The sequence below is a fragment of the Polypterus senegalus genome, chromosome 9, assembly GCF_016835505.1.
Source record: "Polypterus senegalus isolate Bchr_013 chromosome 9, ASM1683550v1, whole genome shotgun sequence".
Classification (NCBI taxonomy): Eukaryota; Metazoa; Chordata; class Cladistia; order Polypteriformes; family Polypteridae; genus Polypterus; species Polypterus senegalus.
The window spans coordinates 136,487,365-136,510,239 of record NC_053162.1 but is presented as its reverse complement, the minus strand read 5'-3'; the positions used below and the strand labels follow the sequence as shown (position 1 = coordinate 136,510,239).

The window sequence follows — 22,875 nt, the reverse complement described above, 5'->3', positions numbered from 1 at the left end:
AGCTGTTAACACCCAGACTTCTAAGTATACCTAATGACTGAACAGGGATTCCATCAACTAATAATCTACACTAATAAAAGGCAAAGCCCTCACTGACTGACTCACTCATCACTAATTCTCCAACTTCCCATGTAGGTAGAAGGCTGAAATTTGGCAGGCTCATTCCTTACAGCTTACTTACAAAAGTTGGGTAGGTTTCATTTCGAAATTCTACGTGTAATGGTCATAGCTGGAACGTATTTTCGTCCATATATACTGTAATAGAATGCAGCTCGATAGCCATGGGAGGCGGAGTTTCTTATTAAAATATTTAAATTACATTTCAGCCGTCATTTGTTGCCAGGCAAAGAGGCTTTCACAATCTGTTGTGGAGGCACTCTAACACAGAATAAATGTCGATTAACCGGTTGCTTCAATGAGGAACTCTACGAGGCCATTGAACGCACCGCAAACGCTCCGAGCGAAAGATCATCGCGTGCACTACTGCCAACTCCATGGCAGGATTCTGGACAATATTATTTGCCAGACACAGACCAGATTTCAAGACCATGAAAACCTGATGTTTGTCACGCTCCTCGAGCCCCAGAAGTTTCGGGAATACATGAAAACTTTCACGCATGCGGCCACTTTAACACAACAGCCACGGAGCGCTGTTTGATCTGTCTCGGCTAAAAACAGAACTGACTGTAATGTATGCCATGGATGATTTTGCAGGAGAATCTCCCACTGAGTGGGCGGCACGGTGGCGCAGTGGTAGCGCTGCTGCCTCGCAGTTAGGAGACCCGGGTTCGCTTCCCGGGTCCTCCCTGCGTGGAGTTTGCATGTTCTCCCGTGTCTGCGTGGGTTTCCTCCGGGCGCTCGGTTTCCTCCCACAATCCAAAGACATGCATGTTAGGTGGATTGGTGATTCTAAATTGGCCCTAGTGTGTGTGGGTGTGTTTGTGTGTGTCCTGTGGTGGGTTGGCACCCTGCCCAGGATTGGTTCCTGCCTTGTGCCCTGTGTTGGCTGGGATTGGCTCCAGCAGACCCCCGTGACCCTATTTGGATTCAGCGGGTTAGACAATGGATGGATGGATGGATCTCCCACTGATCTCCTTGACTTCCTTCATCAGAAAAATTTGAATGAGAGCATGGGGCAGCTGTTGACATTGGTATATTTGGCGGTGAACATTCCTGTGTCGATGGCGATAGAAAGTGAGGTTTTGATGGAACTGAAGTGCACGGATAATCCGTACGACAGAGTAATTGAACTGTTTATGAGGAAAGAGAGGAGGATGGATTTTGTTCACAAATAATCCGAATTTTTGGTGAGTAAAATTTTGCGATTTTCCTAAATAATATTGCAAGTTTATGAGTTATTATTGATGTTTTTTATGTGTGTCGCGAACTTGAACAGATACGATAGTTCATGATACCCACGCAGCACTTCAGTAACTACACGTAAGAGCAGGAATCATCCGTTTTAACGAGCAGCATATTGCGCTGATACGAAATAGCCTGCCAATTTAATTATTTAGGAATGGATTGATAAATTAAGATTTTGTACAAATAATGTTTTTCATTTTTCTTCCTCGAAGGATTCTGGCCACCACGGCAACAGCTGCTCGCACCCCAAACTATTTGCCCCCTTCCTGATTTCTTATTCTTTTGCATGTTTGTCACACAAAATGTTTCTGATCATCAAACACATTTAACCATTAGTCAAATATAACACAAGTAAACACAAAATGCAGTTTTTAAATGATGGTTTTATTATTTAGGGAGAAAAAAATCCAAACCTACATGGCCCTGTGTGAAAAGTAATTGCCCCTTGTTAAAAAAATAACCTAACTGTGGTGTATCACACCTGAGTTCAATTTCCATAGCTACCCCCAGGCCTGATTACTGCTACACCTGTTTCAATCAAGAAATCACTTCAATAGGAGCTGCCTGACACAGAGAAGTAGACCAAAAGCACCTCAAAAGCTAGACATCATGCCAAGATCCAAAGAAATTCAGGAACAAATGAGAACAGAAGTAATTGAGATCTATCAGTCTGGTAAAGGTTATAAAGCCATTTCTAAAGCTTTGGGACTCCTCGAACCACAGTGAGAGCCATTATCCACAAATGGCAAAAACATGGAACAGTGGTGAACCTTCCCAGGAGTGGCCGGCCGACCAAAATTACCCCAAGAGCGCAGAGACGACTCATCCGAGAGGTCACAAAAGACCCCAGGACAACGTCTAAAGAACTGCAGGCCTCACTTGCCTCAATTAAGGTCAGTGTTCACGACTCCACCATAAGAAAGAGACTGGGCAAAACGGCCTGCATGGCAGATTTCCAAGACGCAAACCACTGTTAAGCAAAAGAACATTAGGGCTCGTCTCAATTTTGCTAAGAAACATCTCAATGATTGCCAAGACTTTTGGGAAAATACCTTGTGGACTGATGAGACAAAAGTTGAACTTTTGGAAGGCAAATGTCCCGTTACATCTGGCGTAAAAGGAACACAGCATTTCAGAAAAGAACATCATACCAACAGTAAAATATGGTGGTGGTAGTGTGATGGTCTGGGGTTGTTTTGCTGCTTCAGGACCTGGAAGGCTTGCTGTGATAGATGGAACCATGAATTCTACTGTCTACCAAAAATCCTGAAGGAGAATGTCCGCCATCTGTTTGTCAACTCAAGCTGAAGCGATCTTGGGTGCTGCAACAGGACAATGACCCAAAACACACCAGCAAATCCATCTCTGAATGGCTGAAGAAAAACAAAATGAAGACTTTGGAGTGGCCTAGTCAAAGTCCTGACCTGAATCCAATTGAGATGCTATGACATGACCTTAAAAAGGCGGTTCATGCTAGAAAACCCTCAAATAAAGCTGAATTACAACAATTCTGCAAAGATGAGTGGGCCAAAATGCCTCCAGAGCGCTGTAAAAGACTCATTGCAAGTTATCGCAAACGCTTGATTGCAGTTATTGCTGCTAAGGGTGGCCCAACCAGTTATTAGGTTCAGGGGGCAATTACTTTTCACACAGGGCCAAGTAGGTTTGGATTTTTTTTTCTCCCTAAATAATAAAAACCATCATTTAAAAACTGCATTTTGTGTTTACTTGTGTTATATTTGACTAATGGTTAAATGTGTTTGATGATCCGAAACATTTTGTGTGAAAAACATGCAAAAGAATAAGAAATCAGGAAGGGGGCAAATAGTTTTTCACACCACTGTAGATATATTGATATAGATAACAGTGACAAAACAATTACATTGAGAATCATGTTACGTTATTTTCAAAATGTTTCCTTTTCTTTTTCATTACTTCTTTAACACACTACTTCTCCGCTGCAAAGCGCGGGTATTTTGCTATATATATAGTTTATAGACACACTCCCGCTGCCATTTGTCATGCCTACGGCGAATGACGGTAATCGCGAGAAAGTAAGTTTACTGAGAAGACACTAGGTATAAACGAGACTTTGGATCACTTTGTAACGCAGTTAAAATTGCTGTAGCAAGAAACTGAACAAAACGTTAATGTTTTACTTTTAATAACTTATAGACTACATTTTATTTTTTTCCCTTGCACTCAGTGAGCGAGGCCAATGCATATTCATAAGTGCAGCTACTGCGGAAACAAAGCACGGCGTGAACCGTAAGTTTACATTAAGTTTATAGACACACTCCCGCTGCCGTTTCTCATGCCTACGACGAATGACGGTATTCGTGACATACAAGTTTACTGAGAAGACACGAGGTATAAACGAGACTTTGGATCACTTTGTAACGGAGTTAAAATTGCTGTAGCAAGAAACTTTTAAGTGCCGGGTCTTAGCTAACATTAAATAAACACATCCTCCAAATACGAACCTGATTGCAAGAAATAATGATGATCAAATCCTTGATGACAGCAACACTCACAAAACAATTACTGTATATTGACAATCATGTTATATATATATATATACCCCGATCTACATACTCTCAAATAGACAAGCCACACGCTGTGGTGCAATGGTATTGGCTTCGCCTCTAGCGCCGACATCTGAGGTTCAATTCCCGAGAGGGGATGCACTGAGTATGTACGCGCGCTTCCCGATTCATTTTACCCTCGCATCCCCTTGGTTTGAGATGTAAGAAAAAATATGCGGTTAACGCAGAATTATGTTACGTTATTTTTAAAATGTTTCCTTTTCTTAGCACAAGCACAGCTGAGAAGCTTCCATGCATGTACTCCATAACGCGTTAAAAAAAATAACGCATTTAATCACACTTTCAGTTCCAAGCAAAGGGGAACTTTTGTCAATGCATGATTTCCTGGTACATCGACATTACCACCGCTCCCTATACGCAGAGTACGCAGTCTGCGTAGGTCACCAACTCCCAAGGGGGCACCATCCCAGCTGCTCAAAAAAATAGTTTTTATATATTATAATAATTAATTAATATTAATAATATACATATACAAATAAACAAAAATATAAACGTATATATTGCATTTTACGGTGAACGCAGAGTAGACTAAGCACACGTGATGACACGCGCGCCCTCACCTCTGTTACGGCTGCCTATTTGGCCAAAAATGATAATGATTGAACAATATGCCTGCTCCTGGAAAGAGATATCAACAGTCCAGCGCCGAGAAATGAAAGAAAAAAAAAGCCCAAGATGAAGCCCGTGCATGTACCCAAATCTCTGGATTGCTCTGCGCATAGCAGTGACACTCCCTGTAACTGTTGCCTCTGCTGAGTGAAGTTTTTCTAAAATGAAGCTCATCAAAACGTACTTGCGCTCATCTATGGCAGAAGAGTGCATGAGTGGTCTGGGAATTGTCAGCATCAACTCTGAATTAGCAAAGGCTTTATCATATGAAGAGCTCATTTACGACTTTGCCTCAAGAAAAAGCAGAAGTGTGCCTTTGTAAATTTTGAACTTTGGAAAGCTCCAGCAGATCACAGTGTTGATTTTATTTCAGTTTATTATTGTTTATTTTATTTATTATAAATGAAGTGTAATTGTAGTTTGTATTTTTTGCTGTAGAGCTACAATTGTAATTTATAAATGATACAATGTATTTATGTATTTACTTTTATTTGAATAAAGTTCTATTTTGGCCCCTATAGTAGGTGTTTTTTATTATTTTATTTTTACTTCGTAATATTTGGGGAGGGGCACAAAGTATATTTCTGCTTAGGGCACCCATTTGGCCAGCAGCGGCCCCGTACATCGATTACATTGATGCACACATCAGAGCTACAAAAATGTTAAAGCGCGTTCCTATGACTGATCGGAGGAAAATTTCATTTCAAAAGACTACCCGACGGAAGCCTTGATAAAAGCATGGTTTTCTACACACTGAAAAGCAAGCAAAATTAGATGCATTACAGAAAGCGGACTTTGTGGCTCTTACTGGGGATCATTGGACTTCCGTGACCGTTAGTAATTCTAATTACAAAATGTTCAATGATCACACTGTTTTAGCCTAATGTACAAAATAATTTTGGCTAAGGTTACTCAGAGTTTAAAGGTGAAGCTGGTCAAATTACCTTTAATGTTTCTGCCTTATTTTTTAAGAAGAAAAACTGCACTTTATGTTGAAATTTTGGTTATTATTATTTAAAGACAATACCATTCTGAAAATGTACTTAAAGTACTTAAACTACCACTTTATTTTAAGTCTGCCCAATTTTAGCCAGGGATGATATTTTTGTTTCTGTTTTGAATTCAAATGCAGTTTAAAAGCATTTTTTTTTTCAGAAATTAAAAGAGCTTGAGTTTACAATATTCATGTACATGTCTATTATTTGATTCTGTCGCCCACTAAAACCCTTTTAAATTAAAAAATATATATATATGTATATATATATATATGTATATATGTGTATATGTGTATGTATGTGTATATATGTATGTATATATATATATATATGTTTATATGTGTGTGTTTGTGTATATATATATATATATATATATATATATATATATATATATATATATATGTGGAACCTTGGTTTGCGAGCATAATTTGTTCCGGAAACGTGCTTGCGATCCAAAGCACTCGTATATCAAAGCGAATTTCCTCATAAGAAATAATGGAAACTCAGATGATTCGTTCCACAACCCAAAACTATTCATATAAAAATGATTAATCTATACTAATAAAAGGCAAAGCCCTCACTCACTCACTCACTCACTCACTCACTGACTCATCACTAATTCTCCAACTTCCCGTGTGGGTGGAAGGCTGAAATTTGGCAGGTTCATTCCTTACAGCTTCCTTACAAAAGTTGGGCAGGTTTTATATCGAAATTCTACGCGTAATGGTCATAACTGGAAGCAGTTTTTCTCCATTTACTGTAATGGAGATGAGCTTGAACGCCGTGGGGCGGAGTTCGTGTGACATCATCACGCCTCCCACGTAATCACGCAGTACATAGAAAACCAGGAAGACCTCGAAAAAGCGCTGAAGAAAACATGCATTATATAATTGAGAAGGCAGCGAAACAATAAGAAGCGAGCGAGTGACATATACAACCATGTTCATGAGTTCTGCTACTTCGGAAACGAAGCACGATGTAAACCTACACTTTAAATTAAGTTCATAGACAGGCTGCCGCTGGCGTTTGTAATTTAGTGCCCGCCCATATAAGGCCGTCCGTCAGCGGCAATCCAATAGCAAACTCCCACTAAATATTCACGGGTGAAGGACTGTGCTTATGGAGAGGAAGATGAGATGGTCAGGGTGGTGTTTGACACAAACTCAGCGAAACTGCGAGAGAAAGTTTTAAGTGCCAGGACTAAGGTAACATTAAATACAGCCATGGACATAGCACGAGATGGACACACTACTTCTCCGCTGCGATACGCGGGTATATATATATGTATATATATATATCCCGATCTACATACTGGAATAATGGATACTTTATTCGCCATCAATGATTGTTTTGGTAAAGCCATACTCAGTGTATTCATTAGATGAACGGTAAAAAAGTAACAGCGAGGGGAGGATGCAGGCTGTAGTGCGCGTCAACTCTATTTGAATTGCGCGATCACATTTGAAAAAATATATCTTTTCAAGTTCTATTTAGTCCATATGTGTCAAACTCAAGGCGCGGGCCACATCCGCCCGGCGTGTAATTATATCCGCCCGCGAGATCATTTTATATACTGTATTATTGTTATTAAAGCCCGGGTATATGAAGCGCTGGTAACACAATAAACTACAGATCCCATAATGCAGCGCTTCAGCTGCCTTGCCGAACAGTTATTGCGAAGCTAGCTCACACGATGCTGAAGAGAAAAGTCGATTCTGAAAATAGAGCCTTTAAAAACCGATGGGAGGCTGAGTATATGTTTACTGAACCCGTGTGTCTCATTTGTGGAGCTAATGTGGCTGTAATTACAGAATTTAATCTAAGACGGCACTATGAGATAAAACATCAGGGTAACCTGAATGCAATGCAGAAGATACAGAAAGCAGCATAATTAAATAAGAATCTGACACTTCAGCGGACGTTTTAACCCGTGCACAATCACAAAGTGATTTCAAGTGAAGCTGCTTTTATGGGAGACACAAATGCACCAAGTGCACCTTGCCCCACTCTTCCTGTTGCCAAGTAATGTTAAACCAAGTCGTCACTATGATGTTCCCAAATACGCACTTTGCTGATAAACTGAGCGCACTGAGTTTGCACGGCGCTTTGGTGACTTTGAAGAACAAAAAGTCCGTCTACATGCGGCTCGAACCTTGTGCATGTTTGGTACCACATATCTGTGTGAGAAGCTCTTCTCAGTGATAAAGACTAACAAAACAGCACACAGGAGTCGCCTCACTGATGAGCACCTGCAATCCATCCTGAGAATCTCCACAACACAGAACCTCACACCAAACAGAAACGAACCTGTGGCCAAAAAAAGATGCCAGGCGTCCAGCTCTAAAATGACATATGAGCAAAGACAACTGAATGATTTGATTTGTTATTGCTAAAAGGAACACATTTTATTTATATTTCCAGGTTTTGTTATGCAGCATGTTCATATTTGAATTTGTATAATTTTGACAGGATATATTTTTATGGAGAGCAAAATCTTTTGGGATATTTAAAATCTAAGTTTATTTTTTATATAAAATTACATAAGAGTAAAGAAATTTGAATGTTTGTTCTTTTAACGTTTACTGTATTTCTAACTTGTATAATTTAGACAGGATATATTTTTATGGAGAGCAAAATATTATAAGTTGTTTAAGGTTTGAGTTGATTTATTCAGGAATAATATTCCTGTCTGTTTTTACCATTCCTACCAAAGATATTTCTGTCGACTAAATAAAAATTCCTTCTATTTAAAATTTAAATAGAACTTGAACAAATACGATAGTTCATAATATCCACGCAGACTTGCGTAAGAGCGGAGTTATCCGTTTTAACAAGCAGCGTATTGCACTGATACGAAATAGCTGTGTGTGTATATATGTGTGTGTATATATATGTGTATATGTATAGATATGTATATATATGTGTTTGTGTGTGTGTGGAAATATATATGACAACAATACTCATCACTCACAACAGTGACAAAACAATTACATTGACAATCAGGTTACGTTATTTTCAAAATGTTTCCTTTTTCTTTTTCATTGCTTCTTTAACACACTACTTCTCCGCTGCGAAGCGCGGGTATTTTGCTAGTCTATACTAATAAAAGGCAAAGCACTCACTCACTCACTCACTCACTCACTCACTCACTCACTCACTGACTCATCACTAATTCTCCAACTTCCCGTGTGGGTGGAAGGCTGAAATTTGGCAGGTTCATTCCTTACAGCTTCCTTACAAAAGTTGGGCAGGTTTTATATCGAAATTCTACGCGTAATGGTCATAACTGGAAGCAGTTTTTCTCCATTTACTGTAATGGAGATGAGCTTCAACGCCGTGGGGGCGGAGTTTCGTGTGACATCATCACGCCTCCCACGTAATCACGCAGTACATAGAAAACCAGGAAGACCTCAAAAAAGCGCTCAAGAAAACATGCATTATATAATTGAGAAAGCAGCGAAACAATAAGAAGCGAGCGAGTGACATATACAACCATATTCATGAGTTCTGCTACTTCGGAAACAAAGCACGATGTAAACCTACACTTTAAATTAAGTTCATAGGCAGGCTGCCGCTGGCATTTGTAATTTAGTGCCTGCCCATATAAGGCCGTCCGTCAGCGGCAATCCAATAGCAAACTGCCACGGGTAAATATTCACGGGTGAAGGACTGTGCTTATGGAGAGGAAGATGAGATGGTCAGGGTGGTGTTTGACACAAACTCAGCGAAACTGCGAGAGAAAGTTTTAAGTGCCAGGACTAAGGTAACATTAAATACAGCCATGGACATAGCACGAGATGGCACCAGCACAGCTGGGAACCTTCGATGCAAGTAAACCGAGTGGCTCACGTGAACTGACGCAGTGCACAGATAAAAAGCAACAGTTCCAAAGAGCGCTGAACAAAACCCGAATTACACAATTGAAAGGCAGCAAAAATATGAAGCGTCTGATAAGCATATTCATAAATCCAGCTACTGCGGAAACAAAGCACACGGTGGAAAAGTCAATGTCCGCTAAAGGAAGACAGTGTAAAAACCCGTGCATGCAGTGTGTCAGGTCTCAGATAAAGAAGAAGACGAGCTGTTTATTGATGCAGTAAGAAACTAATCGATGAATGAAACCTGTCATCTTTACAACGATTGACAAACACGGAATGTAACTTGAACACAACACATCCTACAAATACGAACCTGATTGAAAGAAATAATGATAATCAAATCCTTGATGACAGCAACACTCAATAACACTCACAAAACAAATACTGTATATTGACAGTCATGTTACGTTATTTTTAAAATGTTCCCTTTTCTTTTTCTAGCTTTTTTAACACACTATTTCTCCGCTGTGATACGCGGGTATATATATATATATAAATGTATATATATACCCCGATCTACAGTACATACTCTCGCATTGAGAAGCCACACGCTGTGGCGCAATTGTAGAGTCTTCGTCTCTAATACCGAAATTCGAGGTTCGATTCCCGAGAGGGATGCACTGAGTATGTACGCGCTACCGATTCATTTTACCTTCGATCTCCTTGGTTTTGGACGTATGAAAAAATATTAGGTTAACTCAGAATCATGTTACGTTATTTTTAAAATGTTTCCCTTTATTAGCACAAGCACAGCTGAGAAGCTTCCATGCATGTACTCCATAACGCGTTAAAAAAATAACGCATTTAATCACACTTTCAATTCCAAGCAAACGGGAACTTTTGTCAATGCATGATTTCCTGGTACATCCATTACACTGATGCACACATCACAGCTACAAAAATGTTAGAGTCGGAATAAAGCGCGTTCCTACGACTGATCATTTCGACTACAGAGGGAAGCCTTGATAAAAGCATGGTTTTGTGCACACTGAAAAGCAAGCAAAATTAGATGCATTACAGAAAGCGGACTTTGTGGCTCTTACTGGGGATCATTGGACTTCCGTGACCGTTAGTAATTCTAATTACATCTAATTATAAAATGTTCAATGATCACACTGTTTTAGCCTAATGTACAAAATAATTTTGGCTAATGTTACTCAGAGTTTAAAGATTAAGTTGGTCAAATTACCTTTTATGTTTCTGACTTATTTTTTAAGAAGAAAAACTGCACTTTATGTTGAAATTTTGGTTATTATTATTTAAAGACAATACTATTCTGAAAATGTACTTAAAGTACTTAAACTACCACTTTATTTTATGTCTGCCCAATTTTAACCAGGGATGATATTTTTGTTTCTGTTTTGAATTCAAATGCAGTTTAAAGGCTTTTTTTCAGAAATTAAAACAGCCTCAGTTTACAATATTCATGTCCATGTCTATTATTTGATTCTGTCACCCACTAAAACCGTTTTAAATTAAAAAAAAAACATTTGCGATTTGGGGCAAATTTACGTGCGATTACATACGATTAATCAAGATTAATTCTTACACAGCCTCTAATTAATTGGATTAATTTTTTAATCGAGTCCCACCTAATATATATATATATGTAGATATATATATGTAGATTTGTATATATATGTGTATATACAGTATATATGTAGATATGTATATGTGTATATACAGTATGTATATATGTGTGTGTATATATACAGTATGTGTATATATGTATATATATGTGTCTGTGTGTATATATATATATATATATATATATATATATATATATGCCAGCAACACTCATGACAATGACAAAACAATTACATTGTCAGTCATGTTACGTTATTATTAAAATGTTTCCTTTTCTTTTACTTCTCGCTGCCAATCGCAGGTATTTTGCTATATATATATATATATATATATATATATATATATATAGAGAGAGAGAGAGATATATATATATATATAGATATATATATATAGATATATATATATATATATATATATAAATAGATAGATATGACAACAACACCCATATCAATGACAAAACAATTACATTAACAATCATCTTACGTTATTTTTAAAATGTTTGCTTTTCTTTTTCATAACTTCTTTAACACACTACTTCTCCGCTGCGAAGCGCGGGTATTCTGCTAGTACAAAATATAAAGTAAAATACATAATACAGATTAACCTGCACTTTACCTTTAAAAAGAATCATGGCTGGTGTGAGTTTCTAAACTCACGTGGGATTCCACCCAACGGGACGACACGCGGAAGAGCGTCCCAAAGCAATCGCAGTCTCCCAGCACTGTAGCAGTTCACCGTATAAGTGCATCCAAAAAGATCAGAGACATGCTATAAGCGCCTGTCGTCAATGGGTCATACAAGGAACATTATAAAGATCCCGCTACAATAAATAACAGCACTGTTGCTGTTTCAAGCTGAATAAAGCTGGGGTTAAAGTACTGAGACTCAGCTTTGTGTTTTGGGGAGCAAGATGGAGACTCGCACTTCACAGCGCACACACACACAGTCACAATGCTGTAGTAAACAGTATACGCTCGTACGGATGTTGACTATATGAGTGAGGCACACAGACTCAGACGGAGAATAGGAGACGATTGCAAGAGAGAGAGAGAGACGTGTGAGCGAGATAAGGAGACAATGAGAGAGACGCGCTGGGCGAGCGAGATAAGGAGAGAGAGAGAGAGACGCACTGGGCGAGCAAGATAAGGAGAGAGAGAGAACCATCAGCTCAGTTGTGATCACATGACGCTCAGCAGACAAAGTGTATCCATTCTACTTGTATTGCAAGACATCGCTCGTTTATCAAGTCAAAATTTATTAAAAATTTTTGCTCGTCTTGCAAAACACTCGTAAACCAAGTTACTCGTAAACCGAGGTTCCACTGTGTATATATATATATATATATATATATATATATATATGTATATGCCAGCAACACTCATGACAATGACAACACAATTACATTGTCAATCATGTTGCGTTATTATTAAAATGTTTCCTTTTCTTTTTCATTACTTCTTTAACACACTACTTCTCCGCTGCGAAGCGCGGGTATTTTGCTAGTATATATATATGAAAGCAACACTCATAACAGTGACAAAACAATTACATTGACAATCATGTTAGGTTATTTTTAAAATGTTTCCTTTTCTTTTTCATAACTTCTTTAACACACTACTTCTCCGCTGCGAAGCGCGGATATTTTGCTAGTCCTATATATAAAGCTCAGTGTTTTTGAGTGGGCATATATGATTATATGTCTGGTATACAAATCCACTCCATTGGATCAGTCTGTACCAAAATTTGCACATCCCCCGCCTTTGATCAGGGCAAGACCCAAAACTTTGACCTTTGGGATTTTTTTCCCTTTTTACTAGAGTTTTAAATACAGTGCCATCTGGTGGCTCAGAGCAAGTGAAACACCAGAACAGACAACTAAACTAGCAGACAAACTAACCAGAGGCCTCATGTATAACTCCTCGTGTAGAATTCACACTAAAACATGGGGTATGGACAAAACTGGAAATGTGTGTACGCACAAAAGAAATTCAGGTGCATAAAATTGTGCATAAGCAAAGTTCCACACACTTCCCCTTTATAAATCCCAATCAAAGTGAATTTTGCACGAACCCACAGCCCCACCCCAACTCTTCCCAGAATTTTGTCTATTTGAATATGCAAATGTTTATAAATAGCCCCTTCTGTTCAGTGATTTGTTCAAAGACATTGGCCAAGGCACATGAAAAAGAGAAGAATTTCAGTGAATTGGAAATGGATGTCCTGCTCATTGAAGAGGAGGCAAGGAAAAATATACTATTTTGTAGCTTAAACAATGGTATCAGTAACAAAAGGAAACTGATGCAGTAGTGCAGCATGGCAGAGGCACTCAAAAGTTGAAGTTCAGAAAGTTACAGTGTGCCGAAATAAAGAAGTGGTCAGATATCAAAGCTGAAGTGAAAACGTAAGTTGCAACCCACCATCTCAGTGTCAACACCACTGGAGAAGGTGGCAGAATTTCCGGGCTCACACAATTTGAGCAGCGAGCTGCCGCAATTATTGGCAAGACACTTCTATATCTCTCCACAATATTAATGAGATGTATTTTCACATTAATAGAGTGGAAATGCTTTCTATTTACATTAGCAAATTCATTCTCTGAGGGCGCCTTTATAACAATGTGCATGCAGTCAATCGATCCAATTACATTTGGAAAACTGGACATTGCTGCGAGTTGCGCTTTGATTTTGCCCGTTCAAGCATAGTGTAAGGAAATCTTATATATTATATTGTGTGTATATATATATATATACATATACATATACAACTGAGTGATGACTGAGAAGTACCTAATCAGTCAGTCAGTTCATAGTCAGCTCCTGTGGCTAAAAACCCAAGGGTGGGCAGAACTTGCACAGGAAGAGGTAGAGCACAATTCTTCACGGGACAAGAAATCAGTATAATCTCTAAATATGCTCTCTTCTAATTCTTCCATCTGCAATGTCTTCTAACAACTCTAAAGCAGCCATGGATAGTCAGAATAGTTTGGCCATTCTATGCACTGTTACATTGTTAAAGATTTATTACAATCAAGTGCTTTACATTTGTAAACATTATGCAATTAATTTCAGTGTACAGTATTTGATAAAGTTGCCGTGAAAATCTGTGTAGCGTTACACCAAGTGTAGTTTTTATACATCTCGATGTGAGTGTGTAAATGGGCATATACAATATTTTTCTGCATAAACATCATTTATACATGAGGCTCCAGATCTTAAAATTACTTACCTGTGCAACCAAGGCCAGATTAAGACCCCCACAGGCCCCTGGATGACTTAGCTTCCCAGTGAATGTTGATCATACTTTTAACAACGCAGCACGCAGACACCAGGTCATTTAATGCAGCACTGTATGTCTCATTTTTGGTATGTGCCGTGAGACTTGATCATTTCAAATCATGAATGCCATCTTTGAGTGCTTTTTGGTCATTTCAATTTGGTGATACTGAATTATTTAAACGAGGGGGGGGGATGGGGGTAGTGAAAAGGCCCCTGGGGCATCACAATGCCCTGAAGGTGAATCCACTCAGGTTGCTTATTTTTTGGTGTAGAGCAACTTTATTTAAGTTTAAAATATTTTGCTTCTAATCCCATGACTGTTTTTTATGTCTGTGGTCATGTGTATACTGTACCCGAGATGTTGCTAATCTGGAATAGCCAGGAGGGCACAGTGTGTGATATAATTTGTGTAGTGGTATAAAGGTCAGAGAACTAGGTAGAAACTGACCTAACATAAATGGAAACCAACAATATATCTCTATTAATTACTGTACATGATGAACTACGACCAGATGATTGTGGTTTCTGAGCTCTGTTTAGAGCAGGGGTGCCCACACTTTTTCGGCTTACAAGCTACTTTTAAAATGACCAGGTCAAATGATCTGCCTATAGCAAAAATTTTTTTAAATTAAAAATTATATATATATATATATATATATATATATATATATATATATATACACATACACTGAGTATACTTTATACATAAAATATATGTTGTCGTACCTTACATACTGAATACCCCTTATGGCACAATAACAATTCAATACATTTATGGTCACTACAGTATTTGGATTTAATAATCTTCATGTGAGAAAAGGCTAACTCGCATAAATAAGTAGAGCTGAATAATGCAATCAAGGAGGTAGCACATTTCCTCATGTTTGGGTGCTTTTCCTCTGTGAGTAAGTTTCAAAACTGTCCAAGAGCCCCAGACTTCAGCTGAATGTCATCCTGTAGTTTCAAATTCTCATCCTCCACTGTAAAGGAGTTTTAGGTGAATCATTGTTGCAATTTTTGTTGCGGGTGAATCACCCCCAACATCTTCCCTAAATGGATAGCACTTAAATGTAGCGATTGGCTCAAGTAAAGCTGAGTCTTGAAACCGTCTGTCAAAGTCTGACAGACAATTTTCAATCTGCTTTGGTTAACATATGCTGTCAAGTTGCGCACATGTCTTCCATTGCGTCTCCAGCTCTGACGCGAGGTTTTGGATGTTCCCAAAATCAAGGCACTGTAGCTTTGAGGACAGATGTTGCATTTTTCTTTTGAAAGCATTAACTGAGCTAATCAGATTGACCATGGTTTTGTCTTTTCCTTGCAGCTGTAAATTAACCTCATTCAACATGTTGGTCAGATCGTTATTAAGTTGCTTGTATTCTGCATGTTTAATGGCAAGGAGAAACTCCTTTTTCTCCGGCCAGGGGCCTCGAAATCTCAAGAGGAATTTATCTTTTTGGAAGGACTTCTTATGCTTAATGATTGAATGACTCACCCGGAACGATGCTTAGGTGTGTCTGTCTGCCTTTGCTTTTGAATTCAGCCGAGTGAAAAATGACGGCTGTCCAATTAACTGCGATTTTAGTTCCCTCTCCTTTCTCTTTCTCAGATCTCTTTTCGGAAGGAAGTCAGTTTCGTAGTTTTTATGAACAGTTCGAAAGTGCCTTTCCACATTTTCCTTCTTTCGAAAAGCAATGATAGATTGACAGATAACACAAATGCACTTCAATTGTGACATTGTGAGAGAAAAAAATTCTCTTCCAATTCCACATCCAGCCCATAAACAACAATTTTTTTTAAATCTATTCTTTAGTCGATATAAATTGGAAGGCTAACTAGATAACTTAGATAGCTGGAGTTTTGCAGTTGCTCGCACGTTTGATCGTGCGTGTGGGATGACCAGTTCGTTAGAAGAAAAGAGATCTCAGACTGGCTGCCCAGTATGTCAATCAAGTGGCAATCTACCGGTCAATCGCAATCGACGCATTGGTCACCCCTGGTTTAGAGTATGACGAAAGACACATTGGTTATGAAAATCGGTTCTGAATTCAACTACATCACATTTTCTGATCACTGTTATGTTTAAAATCTGTCCCTATTCAGACATTTGTACACAAAAAGCTATCAATTTGCATGTTTTACATTCAAAATGTAATGCACCTTCTGACATTCCATCTGATGAATCCTCATTTGGGTATTTCTAGCAAATGTTCATTTCATTTTGCCTTGGAATATTTATTTCCTTGCTATGATGGTAATGTCACTGCAGCACCACTTGGAAGGACTATTTTCCATGGTTGCAATTAATGAATGTTTCTGATTGCAGCAGCAATGGCGTTTTTTATTACTGTGTCCATGGCTTAAAGTAGGAGTACCAGAGTACCATCACTTTCCAATTTTTAGCAGTTGCATACCAGTCTTCTCCTTATTCTTTCGGCTGCTCTTATTTAGTGGTTGCCACAGCAGATCATCCACCTCCATCTGTCCCTGTTTTTTACATCATTTTCTGACCCATTGACTGCCTTCATGTCCTCCCTTACCACATCAGCAAACCTCCTCATTGGCCTTCTTTTTATCCTCTTGCCCGGCAGTTCCATCCTAAACATTCTTTTCCCAATGTACCCCTCATCTCTCCTCTGCACATACCTGAACCATCTCAATTTAGCCACTCTCACTTGGTCACCAAACTGTCATACCCATGTTGTTCCTCTAATATACTCATTTCTGATCCTGTCTAGCCTTGTTACTCTGAATGAAAATCACAGAACCTTCAACTCTGCCACTTCCAGCTCCGCCTACTGTCTTTTTGTCAGTGCCACCGTCTCCAAACCATAAAACATAGATGGTCTCATTACTGCTTTATAGACCTTCTCTTTCTCTCTTGCAGTTATCACAAATCACTCCTATCACTCTTCTGCACCTTATTCACCCTGCCTTCATTCTCTACTTTACCTCCCTGCCACACCCTCCACTGTTTTGGACGGATGAACCCAAGTATTTAAATTTGTCTACCTTAACCACCTCTGCTCCTTGGAGTCGCACCCTTCCACCACCTTCCCTCTCGTTTATGCACATGTACTCTGTCTTACTTCTAATGACTCTCATTTCCATTCTCTACAGTGTATACCTTCACCTCTCCAGGTTCGTCTCAACATGCTGTCTACTCTCACTACAGATCATGATGTAATCCACAAACATCATAGTCCACGGAGACTCATCTGTCACTCTGTCCTTCACCACTGAAAACAGGAAAAGGCTTAGAGCCGATCCTTGATGTAATTCCACTATCACGTTGAACCAGGCTATAATTACAACCGCACACCTCAACACAGTCACACTGTCCTCATGCATATCCTGTACAACCTTTACATACTTTTTTGCTACTCCCAACTTCCTCGTATAATACAATAACTCTTCTCTTGGCACCCTGTGTCTGCTTTCTCTAAGTCCATAAACACACATTGCAATTCCTTCTGACCTTCTCTGTACTTCTCCATCAACACTCTTAAAATAAACATTACATCTATAGTTCTCTTTCCTGGCATAAAACCATATTGTTGTTCACAAATCATTACCTCTTCTCTCAGCTTGGCATCCATCTATCTCTTTCTCATATCTTCATGGTGTGGTTGGTCAGCTTTACACTTCTGCAATTACTGCAGCTCTGCACACCTCCCTTATTCTTCAGAATTGGTACTAATATACCTCTTCTCCACTCCTCAGGCTTACAAATAATGTTATTGAATGTCGCAGCTTGCATCATGTGTATCCATAAATATCAAACTAGCATATTGTTGTATATTTGTTGGGTGTTATCAACAAATCACATTTTGATGCATCACACTGCTGGAACCTTAAAGGGGTCCCAACACGCAAGTTCTTCAAAGAAATGTTGCTGGATCAGTTCAGGCACTGGCTATGGCCATAGCAAGTTGCATGACATGATCCACCTATTTAAGATTGTGACACTCAGTAGTTAGTCATCTGTGCAGTGGACTTTATGCCCAGAGGGGACTGGGCAGTCTAATGGTCTGGAATCCCTACAGATTTTATTTTTTTCTCCAGCCGGCTGGAGTTTTTTTTCTGTCCATCCTGGCCATTGGACCTTACTCTTATTCTATGTTAATTAATGTTGACTTATTTTATTTTCTTACTGTGTCTTTTATTTTTCTATTCTTCATTATGTAAAGCACTTTGAGCTACTTTTAGTATGAAAATGTTGTGGTGTTATGGGTCCACAGCTCGTTGAGTAAAGGCCATTTTTAAATAAATAATCAATGTGCTCGCGGCTTAGCGAGGGGACGTTGGGCCATAGTGAGCCGCGGGACGATCCGTAGGGTGTGGGCGTTTCTCACCTAGTGGACAGGTGAGGTACTGCCCACATTCATGATTGTCCCGCGGCTAATGCTGCAGCTGCTGTGGCCCTCGTCATTTTAAAAAGAAGCGCGAGTCGGTTTTAAGAGGAAGAAAGAAACGTTCGGAGGGAAAAAGAAATGGAGAGAGAAAGAAGGAAAGGAGAGGACGGAGGTTACCGGGAGCAGGAGAGGAAGCAGACGGTGCGTGAGTGTGGTGAGCGCGATCGGCCAGAGACAGCTGCATGGAAGCTGGGGGTTAGGCCGACACCCACGTGTTGGTGTTGATGTCGCTCCCGCTGAGCGATCAGGTAGCGGAGTGACCAGGGAAGGCGACTGGCCGCGGAAAGGCCATGGAAAGGCAGCGGAAGTCGGGAGACTTGGTGGTGGGAATCCCCAACGTGAGCGACCTGGCCGTTGTGGGAAACCAAGTTCTCCGGGACTGGGATGAGTGCCATACCGAAGCCAGGGATCGGGAGGTCTCCAGTCTCGTGCGTGTGTTTCAGGAGGGCAGCTGCAGAGAGCGTCTTGCCTGCTGCGATGCCCAATCGAGATTAGCAGGTGAGACGCTAACAAATGATGCACCGGATTTGTTTGTTGTTGTTTTAAAGACTGCTTCCAAGAGAAGATTTTAACCTCCGATTTTTAAGGATGTGTTTTTTTTTCTATTTATTGATTTTTAACCTCCACGTGTTCTTTTTATGGGTTATTTATTTAATGAACTATGAAGTACTGCACTATTTATGAACACTGTTTTTGATTTGTTGACTGTTTTAAATAAAAGCACTTTTGCACTTTTGTATACCTTCCCCTTGCTGGAATTATTTGCCTCCATTGACTAGCTCACTCGGTAACATTATCGACGGTGTTGGGTTCATGTGCTTCCAATATCAAAGGGAGTGTGGAGCCTGAACCCACATCGTCACATTACTGCAGCTGCCCTCCTGAAATACACGCACGAGACTGGAGACCTCCCGATCCCTGGCTTCGGTATGGCACTCATCCCAGTCCCGGAGAACTTGGTTTCCCACAACGGCCAGGTCGCTCACGTTGGGGATTCCCACCACCAAGTCTCCCGACTTCCGCTGCCTTTCCATGGCCTTTCCGCGGCCAGTCGCCTTCCCTGGTCACTCCCGCTACCTGATCGCTCAGCGGGAGCGACATCAACACCAACACGTGGGTGTCGGCCTAACACCCAGCTTCCATGCAGCTGTCTACGAGCGCTCGATCGCGGCCACCACACTCACGCACCGTCTGCTTCCTCTCCTGCTCCCGGTAACCTCCGTCCTCTCCTTTCCTTCTTTCTCTCTCCATTTCTTTTTCCCTCCGAACGTTTCTTTCTTCCTCTTAAAACCGACTCGCGCTTCTTTTTAAAATGACGAGGGCCACAGCAGCTGCAGCATTAGCCGCGGGACAATCATGAATGTGGGCAGTTCCTCACCTGTGCACTAGGTGAGAAACGCCCACACCCTACGGATCGTCCCGCGGCTCACTATGGCCCAACGTCCCCTCGCTAAGCCGCGAGCACATTGATTATTTATTTAAAAATGGCCTTTACTCAACGAGCTGTGGACCCATAACACCACAAATGTGCTATATAAATAAATGTTGTTGTTGTTGTTGTAAAGACATAATTTACTACAGAGATTAGTGTTAGTCAGAGAAAAGAAAGCAAATTAGTTTGAGGAGCTTTTAGTACTAATTATTTTGACTTGGATTTCCGTGATTTATGTTTTTAAACATACTGTTCTCTCCACTATTATTGGCACCTCTTGTACAAATTAATAAGAAAGGTTACAAAAAAATCACTGTTTGCTGAAGAACCTTCATGTTGCACTGAAAAAATGAAAAACATCTGACATTTTATTGAAACAGCTTCACTCAAAGAAAAACAAAGCCGTCATCAAGAAACATATTTTTAACAAAAACAAAGAGTCGATCAATCCTTTAGGTGACATTGGCACCTGAGAAAGGCACAATCATCTGAGGGGCACAATTTATGGAAGTTTCTGTTTCTGGGCATAGGCGGTCTAGGCAAGCACTCAGGGCACCCTCTAATGGTCACAGCTCATTAGTGCAACCCCATGTAGAGATTCCTTTCTTTATTGTCTTTCTTTATCTGTGTCCAGACCGGAGCACAAAGAAATGTTTATTTTGTGTGCCTCAGCAGTGCCTGCACTCTCTCCACCATGCACAGCACAATCTGTTGCCCAGAAACAGCTCTGGGCGATGCAACATTTTTTTAAAACAATACAGACCTACGAACACTGGACTCAAAGCAAATGTCCAATTATATTGTTTTATACTATTTTTGCATACTAGCGAATGTCTGACAACCTACACAGTCTAACAATAACATGAGCAACAACAATGATGATGATGATGATGCCAGAAATAATAGCCGTCAAACTGTAGCATAGAAGAGACAAACATGGCAAAATAAAATGAGACAATCAAAACAGCAACAGGACTGTAGCTGTTGAGTGAATTTCTAAGAGCTGATTTAACCCAAACTATCATCGTCTCCCAAATGGACATATATTTAAACGTGTTAAAACTTCTGTAGCTCATCACCATTTGTGAGATTCACTCTGGGCACACTAAGCAGTTATGCATTTTTTGGATAGGTGGATTGCATTATTTGCATACACGAGTACATAGGAATTGTGGGTAAAGATTCCTATTTAAAGATCATCATTATAGTCTCAGTTTCACTGAATGTTGTCGTTATGCTAAGTTTTCCATTTATTGTTAATTTTTTATTAATTTAAATTACATGTATGTATATGTTACGGTAATGTCTTAGTTTAAAATAAAATATATATATATTAGCGGGCTTACCCCCTGCTCACTTCTCTTTGCTCGCCAACCCCCCTTGCCTGCGCATCTTTGCCACTCACAATGTGAAGAGGGGGGCTGAACGCACCCCAAGGAGATATGGCTGCTCCTCCGAAACCCCATCTTAAACGGCCATGCAATGGGAAACAAATACAGTTTTTTTGCCTCCTCTTTGCTCGATCAGCTGCTGGCTTGCTGCTGTGCCACCGCTGCTGCTGCTTGATGTAAATCTCACATGGCGCTTTGAACATCTAAAAGCCTGTACAGCAGCTGTCTTTGTCATCTACTCTTTGTCTTTTAATTCCAGCCCCAGGCGTGGATAAATCAGTTGGCAGAAAATCTCATCTCGTGGGATGTGAGTTCTTGACATTTTAGTATTTAATTTAAAAACGGAATAAGAATCTTAAAATCTAACAACATCACATTAAAGTTCAATAAATTTTGAAAAGAATGATACCAAACTACAGTATATATCAGCAGAGACTATTGATACAGCAGATTTCTACTTATTTTTGTGAAATAAGACTTAATTATCCAAGACTTAATTTTTCTGAGACAGTATTGTAAATTGACATTGCTATAACTGGACATTCTCAAAGCGTGAATTCAAGGTACTAAATACTTTTCTGTCCCGAGTCCTGTCTCCAGGTCCCAATGTACAAGTCTGCCATTGACAATTCCTCTCAAAGCAAAGGGTTGGCAGGGCACATTTTATAACTGCCTAGGGCAGAAAAAGTCCTAGAACAGGAGCTGTATGAAAATGAAAGGGTTTGAACTCCAGACACCAAGGGTGACCTCCTCCTTCCCAGCAGTTGAACTCTGATGATAATCGGTAGGCACTGTTACCTGATTGGTGTTGTTTATGAAAATAATGGTGCGCTTGCTGAATACACTAAGGGGTGTGTGCTAATTACAGTCAATGGTATACATACAAAGTGCTACTGTGCTACTGAAGGCCTTACCACACCACAGATCATCAAAGTCAAATAATAACGACGACCCACTATGGACGACGAAGGGAGGCATTCATCCACCCCATCTAGAGCTCCAAAAAGTCTTTGACCGGCTCTGCTAATAGACCTGCCTTTTTGAAACTGTAGCATCCATGGCAAACAAGAACACACACAATGATGTTTGAAAGATGTGCAAAGTCAACAAAAAGATTCACCAAGCCAGGATTTGATCCCAAGATGCTTCAGTTGCACCTTCTGCCCGAAGGTGAAAAGAGGACCAGGAGATGAAAAAAATTTGCCAAACCAGAAACCAGTCAAAACTGTAAAGACCAAATCTTATACACACCAAAGACAAACTGAAAACCAAAAAGAGGCCGAAATGGTACAACTGTAAACCAGAAAATCAAGAAAGAATAT

The 22,875-nt window shown here is 39.8% G+C and overlaps 1 protein-coding gene across 1 annotated transcript in view; it reads left to right on the top strand.

Annotated features, from left to right (window-relative positions):
- Positions 1 to 22,875, top strand: part of alg9 (ALG9 alpha-1,2-mannosyltransferase) — a 191,810-nt gene that overhangs the window by 156,890 nt on the left and 12,045 nt on the right. The gene's annotated exons all lie outside the window — the stretch shown is intronic.